The following is a 10,365-nucleotide window of genomic DNA, read 5'->3' on the forward strand; positions in this document are numbered from 1 at the left end:
GACGCTGTCCCCCAGCGTTTGGCTGTCACCCCTGAGCGAGTAGTCTCACCAGAACTGAATCGTGTGCATTGTGTCTCCCCTGAGTTCAGACCTGAGGCTGCTCCTTCCTGATGCTCCATATGGAGCAGCCACCCCAACGGACGGCGCCAAACCCGGCACTGTCCCTCCCACCTGTTACAGTTTATATCTACATCACCGCCCAGAAGCCTTGTTTGCTCCTAGGCGGGGCTTTTGGAAAGTGACTGGATTGGGGGTTTAGAGCTGACCTGCCTTAGGAGTGGGGGCTGGTAGGAGGTGGGTCCCTGGGGGCGTGGCCTGGAAGGCTTCCTCTCCCGTCTGGGCTCCTCCTCCCACTCTCTCTATGAGCAGCTTGTGGCCCTCTGCCGTGCCACCCTGCCTTGGAGCTGGCTGTGGACTGAAATGTGAACCCAAAGAAACCTCTCCTCCCTTCAGTTGTGTGTGTGGGGGGGTATTTTTGTCCCAGCAATGAGAGAAGTAACTAAGACAGCCAGCTCCCTGCACACCCATGTCCCCAGCAAGGTGCTGGATTTCACCTTTCAGTTCTCCAATTCCGCTGCTATGCCCCTGTCCCTGGCATCAGGACACTTATACTTCTGGTCTTCATCCTTCCCAGCCCCCCTCCCCCCCAGGTAACTTTAGAACCCTGTTTTCCACCACCCTCAAAAACCTCAGGGGCTTCAGATTTTCATGATGAACCTTTTCTCACCCTTGAAGTAAAGTCACATAATCTGATAGAAATGTACGCTCTGTGGCTGGGAGTGAAGCTCAGTGATACAGTGCTTGCCTGGCATGTGTGAGGCCCTGGCTTCCATCCCCAGCAGAGGGAGGAGGAGGGGAGAAGGAGGGGAGAGAGGGAGAGAAGGGAAGAAAGAGAGGCAGGGAAGAAAGCAAGCCGCAATACAGATAGTATAATTGGGGCCCACTACCCTCTACTCCCCTGAGCCTGGGCAGTGCCCCAAGGCCCACCCCCAACCCTTGTCCTAAGGGTTACTACAGGGAGGCAGAGGGCCGGGGATTTAGCTCAGTGGTTCCGCCACCTGCCTTGCAAGCTCAAGGACCCGAGTTCGATCCGTGGTACCAAAAAAAAAGTCTATTCTACAAGGAGGCAGAGAAAAGGGAAACCAAGACCCCCCCAACCTACCCTGGAGAATTCCAGAATTTCAAACCAGGGTGAATGCACACCAGACCCCCATACATACTTATAGCAGTGTTGGCAAACCTTTTAGGGACCGAGTGCCCAAACTGCAACCCAAAATCCACTTATCCATTGCAAAGTGCCAACACTGCAATTGAACCTGAACACTGTTTAGAAAAAACAACTGCTATCTGCTGCTCAGCTGCTAGGGTGACTGGGCTCGCGTGCCATAGGGTTGCCACCACTGACCTATAGTAACCTTTCTGCACTTGGAGCTCCCTGAGGTCCATGCATAGGGACTGCATCTCATACATCCAATTATGACAGTGAATTATGGGAAAGGACTTGTGCAGTAGACACAGCTGACGTGACTCAGCACCCTGTCAGTCATTCTCTGGAAGCCCCAGTGGGAGGTGCCCTAGAGTGGGTGTAATGCTTTAAACCCCTACACCCCTACCAAGTGCTTGGTACTTTGCTATTTTCCTCTCCCTGGCGTGAGCCTGCTCACTCTGAGCACGTGATCGCCTTAATACACTTTGCGGCTGTCTCCTTACCCTTGCATGCCACATCCAATTCTTTGTTCATTGCACACAAGAACCTGGGAATCCACTCTGGACCCCATCACCTAAGGTCATGTCTTGGTGAGCCAGCCAGGAGCTAAGCCACCCACCTGTCTTGGGGAAATTTTAGAAATTTTTATTTCCTCTCTCTCTTTCCTGTTTTTGTGTCCTTGGTCGCTCACCACAGGCACAGGTCAGACAGTTAAAGCCCATTAGGCTGTTGGCAGCTTAAAAATGCCCAGGAAAGGATAACTTGGTCACAGAATGGTGGAATAGAGCATTTTAGGTTCCACTGGGGATCAGAAAACTTCCATGCATTGCTCAGATTTATATTTGTGTGACTTCTTTTTTGCTATGAACCTCTGCAGCTTGGGGATTCCTTTTCCATAGCTAGAATTTCCTGAGCCCCTGGAAGAGGAGTGCTTAAATATTGAAGCACCAAAGATCAACAGGCATTTGTTCCCTCTAACCAGAAATGGGAAGAGGTGTCCAGGGGTCCTCCAGGATGCAGCAGCCTGGCTAGGTATCCTGTAGGTCACCACCTCATCCTGTCCCTGGGTTAGATAAGACTGAAGATTTTGCTGGCCCAGGAAGACACAAATAGGGATGAGGCCCCTTCAAGCATCTTGAGCAAAGCTGCTCACATACACCTGGTGTGGGAGGCTTGATCCTGAGACACAGTGGAGAGACCAGGCCTCTGGATTACCCCAGAGAAAGCAGTCTCCAGAGGCACACACACACTCACACTTTAGCCGGAGGGAGGTCCTCTAGACTGCTTTTTCCATCCTGTCCCTTCGCCTCCCCCTCCCTCCCTCTTCTAAATGAAATGAGCAGGGTCATTTTAGCGCCTCTTAAACATCCTTACTCTCTCTCTGTGGAGTCTTCATCTGCCAGGAGACTCATATCCTTTTGTGAGCTTGAGAGAATGCAAGGGAAATGGGGACAGAGGAAACGGCTATGTAGGGGTGAAGGAAATGTAGGTGAGCTCCAGTTTTAAAGCTAGATCCCACCTGTGCTACTGGCAACAGTGAGGGCCAGAATCCCACCTTACCTAGACTAATAGCACCTTAGGTGGCCTTCTCAGTTTGTTCCCTAAGGACTCAGCCTATTCCAAGTACTTAGACTGCCACCTACTGGGCTCCTCACCCATTAGACTTTCCTCAGCCCTAGGCACGCAAGCAAACTCCGCTTGCCCTACCGGCAATGGTTGGGGCAAAACAGAGTGCCCCTCCCCCGAGAGTGAGTCACAGTCAAAGACGATTTGTTAAATTAGTCACCTGTCAGAGCCAGGGTTCCCAAGAGGCACCTATGCCAGAAAAATTTATTAGGGTTTTATTGAGGTCTCTCCGGAGAAAAGCACTTACTATCTTCCTTTGGCATACCATGGTGTTAGGAGATTCTAAATTGGCTAGGGCATCCAGCCACTATGGGACCCCACCCTGGACCCTTGTAAATTCCAACATGCTCAGAACTGTCAATCAGGGCTCAAAGACGCGCTTTGCAAATACACTAATTTAAACCTGGAGTCTAGAGAGAGTCAGATTATCCTGAGCCAGTATTTCATTAGCCAGTCAGCTCCAGACATTAAGAAGAAACTCCAAAAACTCCAACAGGGCCCACAAACAGGGTTTCATGTGGCTTGCAGTCTTTAACAACTGTGACCAAGAAGAGGGTAAACGCGATGTTGAGTAAGAATGAAAGGCAGCTAAAGCCATGTTGGCTCTCATGGATAAGGCTCATAATAAGGATGGGCACCACAAGGAACTGAGGTAACCTGAAAGGCCATGGAGGCAGTTCTGGGTGCTGTAAGTGCAAGTGATAGAGGAAATGGGCAAAGGAGTGCCCTAAAAGGCCACCAAGTCCTTGCTGGGACTGAGTACAGATGAGGACCCTTGGCACTGGACAAGGGACTGCCCTCATTCCCACAAGGGGGTGAGGTCATCCACCACCATGGTGGCCAGGGAAGAATGCCTGGACAGTGGCTGACAGTGCCCAAGGTGGCCTATGGGGCCCCCACACAAGGAGACCCCTATCACCTTGCAGGAGCCTCAGATAACCTTGGAGTCACGGGTAAGTAAGTATCTTCCTTCTGGACACTGGGCCCTCTTACTCAATCCTAACCTCTTATGTAGGTAAATTATCATCCTGTTCCTCAGTTGTTGTGGGCCTTGAAGAAATTAACCAGTCAGTTTTTTCACCCTTACTCTGAAATGCTGGTTGGGAGGTTTCCTTTTCCAGGCTGCTTTTATGGTAATACAAAAGAGCTCCAGGGCTGGGGGTTTAGCTCAGTGGTTCTGCCGCCTGCCTTGCAAGCGTAAGGACCCGAGTTCGATCCCCGGTACCAAAACAAAACAAAAACAAAAACAAAAAAAGAGCTCCACACAAGTAATTGGTAGAGATATACTCTTCCTGTCAGGGCCATTCTATCACTCAAAGCTCTGGAGGTAAAGCCCATTATTGACAAACTTCTGGCCATAGGGTTGCTGGTGCCAAGCCAGTCCCTGTGCAACACACCTATTTTACCAGTAATCAAGCCATCAGGAGGATATTGCCTCATACAAGATCTCAGAATCATCAGTGAAGCAGTAGTACCTATTCATCCCCTAGTGGCAGACCATATAGCCTCTTTGCACAGATCTTTGGAGGCATTTATTGCTTCCCATCTTTGATCTTAAGGATGCCTCTGTTTCCATTCCCACACACCCTAACTCTCAATACTTGTTTGCCTTTGGATGGGAGGATCCCCAGTCTGGGCTCTGCCAACAGTATACTTGCACTGTCCTGCCTCAGGGTTTAGAGATAGGTCCCATCTGTTTGCTCAACCTTGGCTTGAGACCTTAGATACTTGAATCTTGAAAAGGGAGGCTTATTACAATATGTGGATGACTTTCTCATTTGTAGCCCCACCAAGGAGTTGGCTGTTAAAAACATCTTTAAGGGGGCCAGAGATTTAGCTCAGTGGTTCTGCTGCCTCCCTCAAAAGTGAAAGGTCTGGAATTTGATTCCCAGTACCCACAAGACAAAACAAAAAAACACCCTTAAAACCCTCAGTCTCACAGCAACAAGGGGTTACAAGGTATTCCAACATAAGGCCCAGATTCTCTCACCAAAGAAGTGACCTATCTGGGGTATTTTTTTTTTTTTTTTGTACCAGGGATCGAACTCAGGACCTTGCACTTGTGAGGCAGGAGGCAGAACCACTGAGCTAAATCCCCAGCCCTGGAGTATGTTTTAACACCAGGACAGAGACAATTCTCAAGGAGAACAGAGGCAATTTACCGATTGGGTCCTCTGGGGTGTAAACAACACCTGAAGTCTCTCTTGGGAATGGCTGGCTTCTGCCACATATGGATACCCCATTTCAGAGTAATAGCCAAATCTTTATATGAGACAATCAGGGGACCAGAAACCCAACCCTTGGAATAGACCCCTTTCAGGAGGCTTTCAGGCACTAAAATGGGCCCTGATGCAGGCTCCAGCATTAGGAATCCCAGACCTAACTAAGCCTTTTTCTCTCTTTGTGGCTAAGAAGCAGGGAGTAGCAACTAGAGTACTAACCTAGCATACAGGTCTTGAAACCCAGCAAGTGGCCTACTTCTCTAAATAACTAGATGAGGGAGCACAGGGCTGGCCCAGCTACCTAAAAGCAATAGCTGCTATAGCACCCTTAGTCCAGGAAGCTTCTAAAATAACATTAGGACCAAAGCTCTCAGTTCTAATGCCTTACCACGTTAAGACTCTGTTGGAGCTTGGGCTGGGGATTTAGCTCAGTGGTTCTGCTGCCTGTCCCGAAAGCTCAAGGACCTGAGTTCAATCCCCAGTACCAAAAACAAAAAAACAAAAAAACAAAACAAAACTCCGTTGGAGCTCAAGGGACATTTGTGGATGACTAGAGAAAGGCTCACTAAATACCCAGCCACCATTATGGGAAACCCAGACATTACTCTTCAGTCTTTTACAGTTCTAAGCCCTCTTACCCTCCTCCCAACTAACAGGTAGCGCTTGAGGGCAAATAAGCCACTGCCAAAAATTATGCCAGCTACCCTGATCAGAGGGACCAGGCCTTGACACAGATGACAGGCACATGTTTCATGATGGCGGCAGTTTGGGAAAGGACAATGTTAGGAGGGAGGGGTATGCTACAGACCCTAGCCCAGGTCACTGAAGCAAGAGGACTCCTTCTTGGGACCTCAGCCCAAAAGCCAGAACTTATCCTCATTGGGCTCTTCAAATTGCCCAGGGCAAGAGGGTCAATACACATGCCAACTCCACGTGTGCCTTTCTGGTCTTGCATATACATGCTGCCATTTGGAAAGAAAAAGACTTTTGACTAGCCAATGGTCTCCAATAAAACATGAACCAGACACCCTCAACCTCCTCAAGGCTGTAAATCTCCCAAGCATGGTTGCAGTCGTCCATTTCCAGGGTCATCATACTTCCTTGGGCCCTGTCTCCCAAGGTAATTGAAAGGCAGATTTGGTTGCCAAATAAGGTGCCCTCCAAAATAATCCTGGCCTATTTAGAACTCTCCCTGAGGTTCCATTCCAAGATCTTAACTTGGAACCAGGGTACTCTCTAGGGAAGAGCTTCAAATGACTCATGATATGGAAGGGGTTCAAATGGACCAATGGTGGTATGTAGGACCCTGGCTGTTCATGCCATAGCACGTACACTAGAAAGTCATTAAGTCCCTACGTGAGGCCTTCCACCTAGGGTGGGATGCAACTTCCACTACGACACAGAAACTTTATGGGGCCCAGAGACCAGAACATTGTATCCCAGGTCTGTGTCATGTCTGTGCCCTTCATAATCCACAGACCCACCCAACCTTGTCCCCTGAACCAATTGGGATCGCTCCTGGGGAAGACTGGCAAATAGATTTCACCCACATGCCACATGCAAGGGGTATGCACATCTCTTGGGAGCATACATGTCTTTACTGGGTGGATAGAGGCCTGTCCTATCAGGTCAGAATGAGCCTGGGAGGTGGTAAGAGTCCTTCCTAAGGAAACGATCCCTACATTTGAGGTGCCTGGGTCCACCAGAGTGATAACGGGCCTCCCTCACCTCCTGAATTTATACAGGGAGTCACCAAGGGAGTTAAATACACCTCCATGCTGCCTGGAGGACCCAGTACTCACAGGAGCTTGAGCCAGCTGAGCTCTCAAGTGGACCTTAGGCAAGCTGTGCCAAGAAACCCCTCATAAGTGGATAGATCTCCTCTCGGTTGCCTTAATGAGGCTTGGGCCGCTGCTAAACCCAAACTTAATTTCAGCCCATTTGAGACGCTTTATGGGCGACCCTTCCTGACATCTGTCCTGCTTGGTGACATGAGACTTCCCAGCTCCAACAACACGTCAGCCATCCGGGAACCTTCCCACAGGCCTTCCAGGAACATGGAAACAAGATTCTTCCACTCCCAGGGACTAACAGCAAATATCAGCCCGGGGTCCACCCCAGTGACCAGGTTCTAATCAGGATCTGGAAGGAGGGTGGGCCTGGGACTAACTCACAACCCTCTTACCACACCCTATTGTGTCCAGGGCAGCCCCAGGCTGTGCGGATTTATATTATGAGACAACAGGCTCCACACTCCTCAGTGTGTAATGTGCTCTCACACCCATAAAATCACCTAACAACACAAAGCCCCATCATGAAGCAACACAGGACTGAAATTAGAAATACCACTTACACAGTCATTATGTGGGAAATCTGGCTCCCTCAAGCTGTTGCTAGTCTCGCTTTTGCCCAAGACTGTGCTCCTCTGACGGGCCGGGATCGGCTTCCAGGATGACTCACTTGTGTGGCTGGCAAGCTGGTGCCGGCTGTCGGCAGGAGGCCTCAGTTTCCCCACGTTCCACAAGGATGCTGGAGAGGCCTCCTGCAGTAGGAGGCCAGGGTACGATTACAGTGTGGCTGGAGCCGTCGGGCACAACCAGCCAACCGAGGAGACTGTTAACTGCAAGCGCAGAACAGCAGCACCAAGCCTGACACGGGATCAAGCCGAGCTCTGCACCTGGTACCAATCTTCTGACGTGAGAACGCTCGGACTTGGCACCTGATAGCAATCTGCCAGTGTGAGATCGAGTGGTGCCACCTGGGTCAACTATCAGAGAAGCTGTAAGGGATGGCAGCAAGTGATTCGGGGCCACTGCCTCCTTGTTCTTGAGGTGATCAGTTCTGCTTGAGGATGAATCTTCTCTTTTTCCTCTGGTGCACCCTTTTCTCCCTGAGCACTTCTTTTGTGCTTCTTTTCCTTTTTTGGTTCTTATTTCTGCCCTAAAATGAATGGTAATCTTTCACATCCTCCCATTCTCTTGACCAATTCATTGACTGGGAAAAATAAGAACCTGGAAAACACTGCTGGTCTCAGCCCCATCCCCTAACCCACAGGCCACGGCAGCTGGGCCCACTGGAGGGTGTCACCAAGACAGCATGACAAGGGCTCCCAGGCCTTTGCTTTCTTTAAAAAAAAATTAGGGCCGGGGATTTAGCTCAGTGGTTTCGCCGCCTGCTGTGCAAGCACAAGGACCCAAGTTCGATCCCCGGTACCAAAAAAATATTAATAACTTAGAGGGGTATGGCAGCACACCATACCCGTAATATCAGCTACTTGGGAGGCTGAGACAGGAGGATTGCAAGCTTGAGGACAGCCTGAGCAGTTGAGCCAGACCTTGCCTTAAAAAAAAAAAAAAACAGGCCGAGGATTTAGCTCAAGAGCACTGCACCTGCCTGGCAAGCGCAAGGTCCTGAGTTTGATCCCTGGTACCAAAAAATAAATTAAAATAAATAAATAAATAAACAAATAAATATAAATGGCTGGGGATGTAACTCAGTGCAACGGCCCTGGGTTCAGCTTCCTATACTGCCAAAAAAAAAGTTGTTCTAAAAAAAGTATAAAGCATGAAAAGTGAGTGTATATGAATTATTTCGGAGTATAGAGAAACTTTGGCACTTTCACATTTCAGTTTGCAGCACCTTTGAAAAGAAACATTCAGAATGAAGACCAGTGGCAATACCGTGCAGTTCCTGTGACAGCGCAGTGGTTTGGCCTATTTCTCTGCATTTTGAGAGTGCCCCAAAATACACAGAGATCAAGAAAGATGTCTACCGACTTCAAAGTTTTAGACAGAGGACTAAAGGCGTGGCAGGATCAGGAGCAGGAGCTGAGGAGGCCCTGAGTGGGCGCCCCTGGCCTACTCCTCCTGCTGCACAGATGTTGGTCCCGGGCTCCAGATGCCACTTGGGTATCACTGATCACGTGCGTGGTCTCAGACTTGCCCTGAAGGGACTTGAGGGAAGGTAGAGGCATTTGTGGGAGGCATACTTTTTTCCCCAGAGCAAATATTGCAGACGTAGGCAATAATTTTTTTTTTGGTACCGGGGATTGAACTCTGGACCTTGTGCTTTCAAGGCAGGTGGCAGAACCGCTGAGCTAAATCCCCAGCCCTATAGGCAAAATTTTTAAAAAGTTCTTTTTGACAGTTCTGGGGATTGAATCTAGGACCTTTGCAGTGAACTACATCCCCAGCCCTTTCTTTTTAAAGACAAGGTCTTGCTAAGTGGCCCAGGGTGGGGTTGAAATTGCAATTCTCCTGTCTCAGCCTTCCAGCATGCTGGGATTACAGGCGCCACCACACCTGGCTGAGCTGTGCCTTCTGAGCCCTATCCCAGGTCAGAGTGGACTTTCAGGTGGGTACGGGTGGGGTGACCGGAAGTTGGGCCTAAGTTACTTCCTCTCAGGGCATGCTGGGCCTCCCCTGTCTCAGGAGACCCTCCTGTCCTCATAGATGGGAGCCTCTCATCCTTACCCTGTGGCCCTGGCTCACAGGCTGGCCTCCCGTGCTCTGACTCTGCCACCTTTGCCCTGAGAAGCTGCCTCACCTGGGGTCCCTCTAGGGGCTTCCTAGAGTCCTGGAGTGATAACTGCTGAGTCTCCACTTGGCCTCCATCCACTCACTGATGCCCCCATCCCTGTTGTCCCCATGGTCTGAAGCCTCCTGCCCGAGCCCTGGTGCCTGTGTTCTGTGCCCTGCAGAGGCCTGGGTGAGGAAGCCAAGCTGGAGGCCACTGTCGGTGTGGGGCAGGACAGCATGTGACCATTACTACACATGCCCGGCAGGGAGGCCGGGTCACAGGGCGGGCAGGGATTGGGGCCACCCGGGCCATGGCTACCACCCCGGGGCTGCTGCTGGGAGGCTTTGCTGTCCTGCTGCGCTGGGCTGGCGGGACGTAAAAAGGCGAGCAGCTGCGTGTCCCAGAGGGCGCACGCAGGTGAGAGGCAGAGCCGAGGCACCCAGAGGGCCCAGGCAGGTTGAGGGGAGAAGAGTGGGTGGGACTCTGCCCTGTGGAAATTTAGGCTCAGGCTGAAGCTGGGGGTGTGGGAGGGAGGTTACCAGGAACAGCCCACCTCTCAGTCCTGGCCTCCCTGCCTCTGTGCCCCCAGCCAAGCACCCCCCCCGCCCAGTGACCCCTCCAGGTGCAGGGACTCTGCCCCCATCTCTCCCTTGCTCCCCTCCCCAGTGGTCTGGAGTCCTCCTCCATCTCCAGCACAGCGCCCCTCGGGGTCCAGGGTTGAGGATGCGAGGCACTGACTGACTTCCCGCTTTGCTCTCCCGAGTCCCCCCGGGGGGCTCAGTGTGCAGTGAG

Source organism: Heterocephalus glaber, unplaced genomic scaffold, assembly GCF_053883595.1.
Source record: "Heterocephalus glaber isolate CG9 unplaced genomic scaffold, H.glaber_assembly_v1.0 deba00001497, whole genome shotgun sequence".
In the NCBI taxonomy this organism is placed as follows: domain Eukaryota; kingdom Metazoa; phylum Chordata; class Mammalia; order Rodentia; family Bathyergidae; genus Heterocephalus; species Heterocephalus glaber.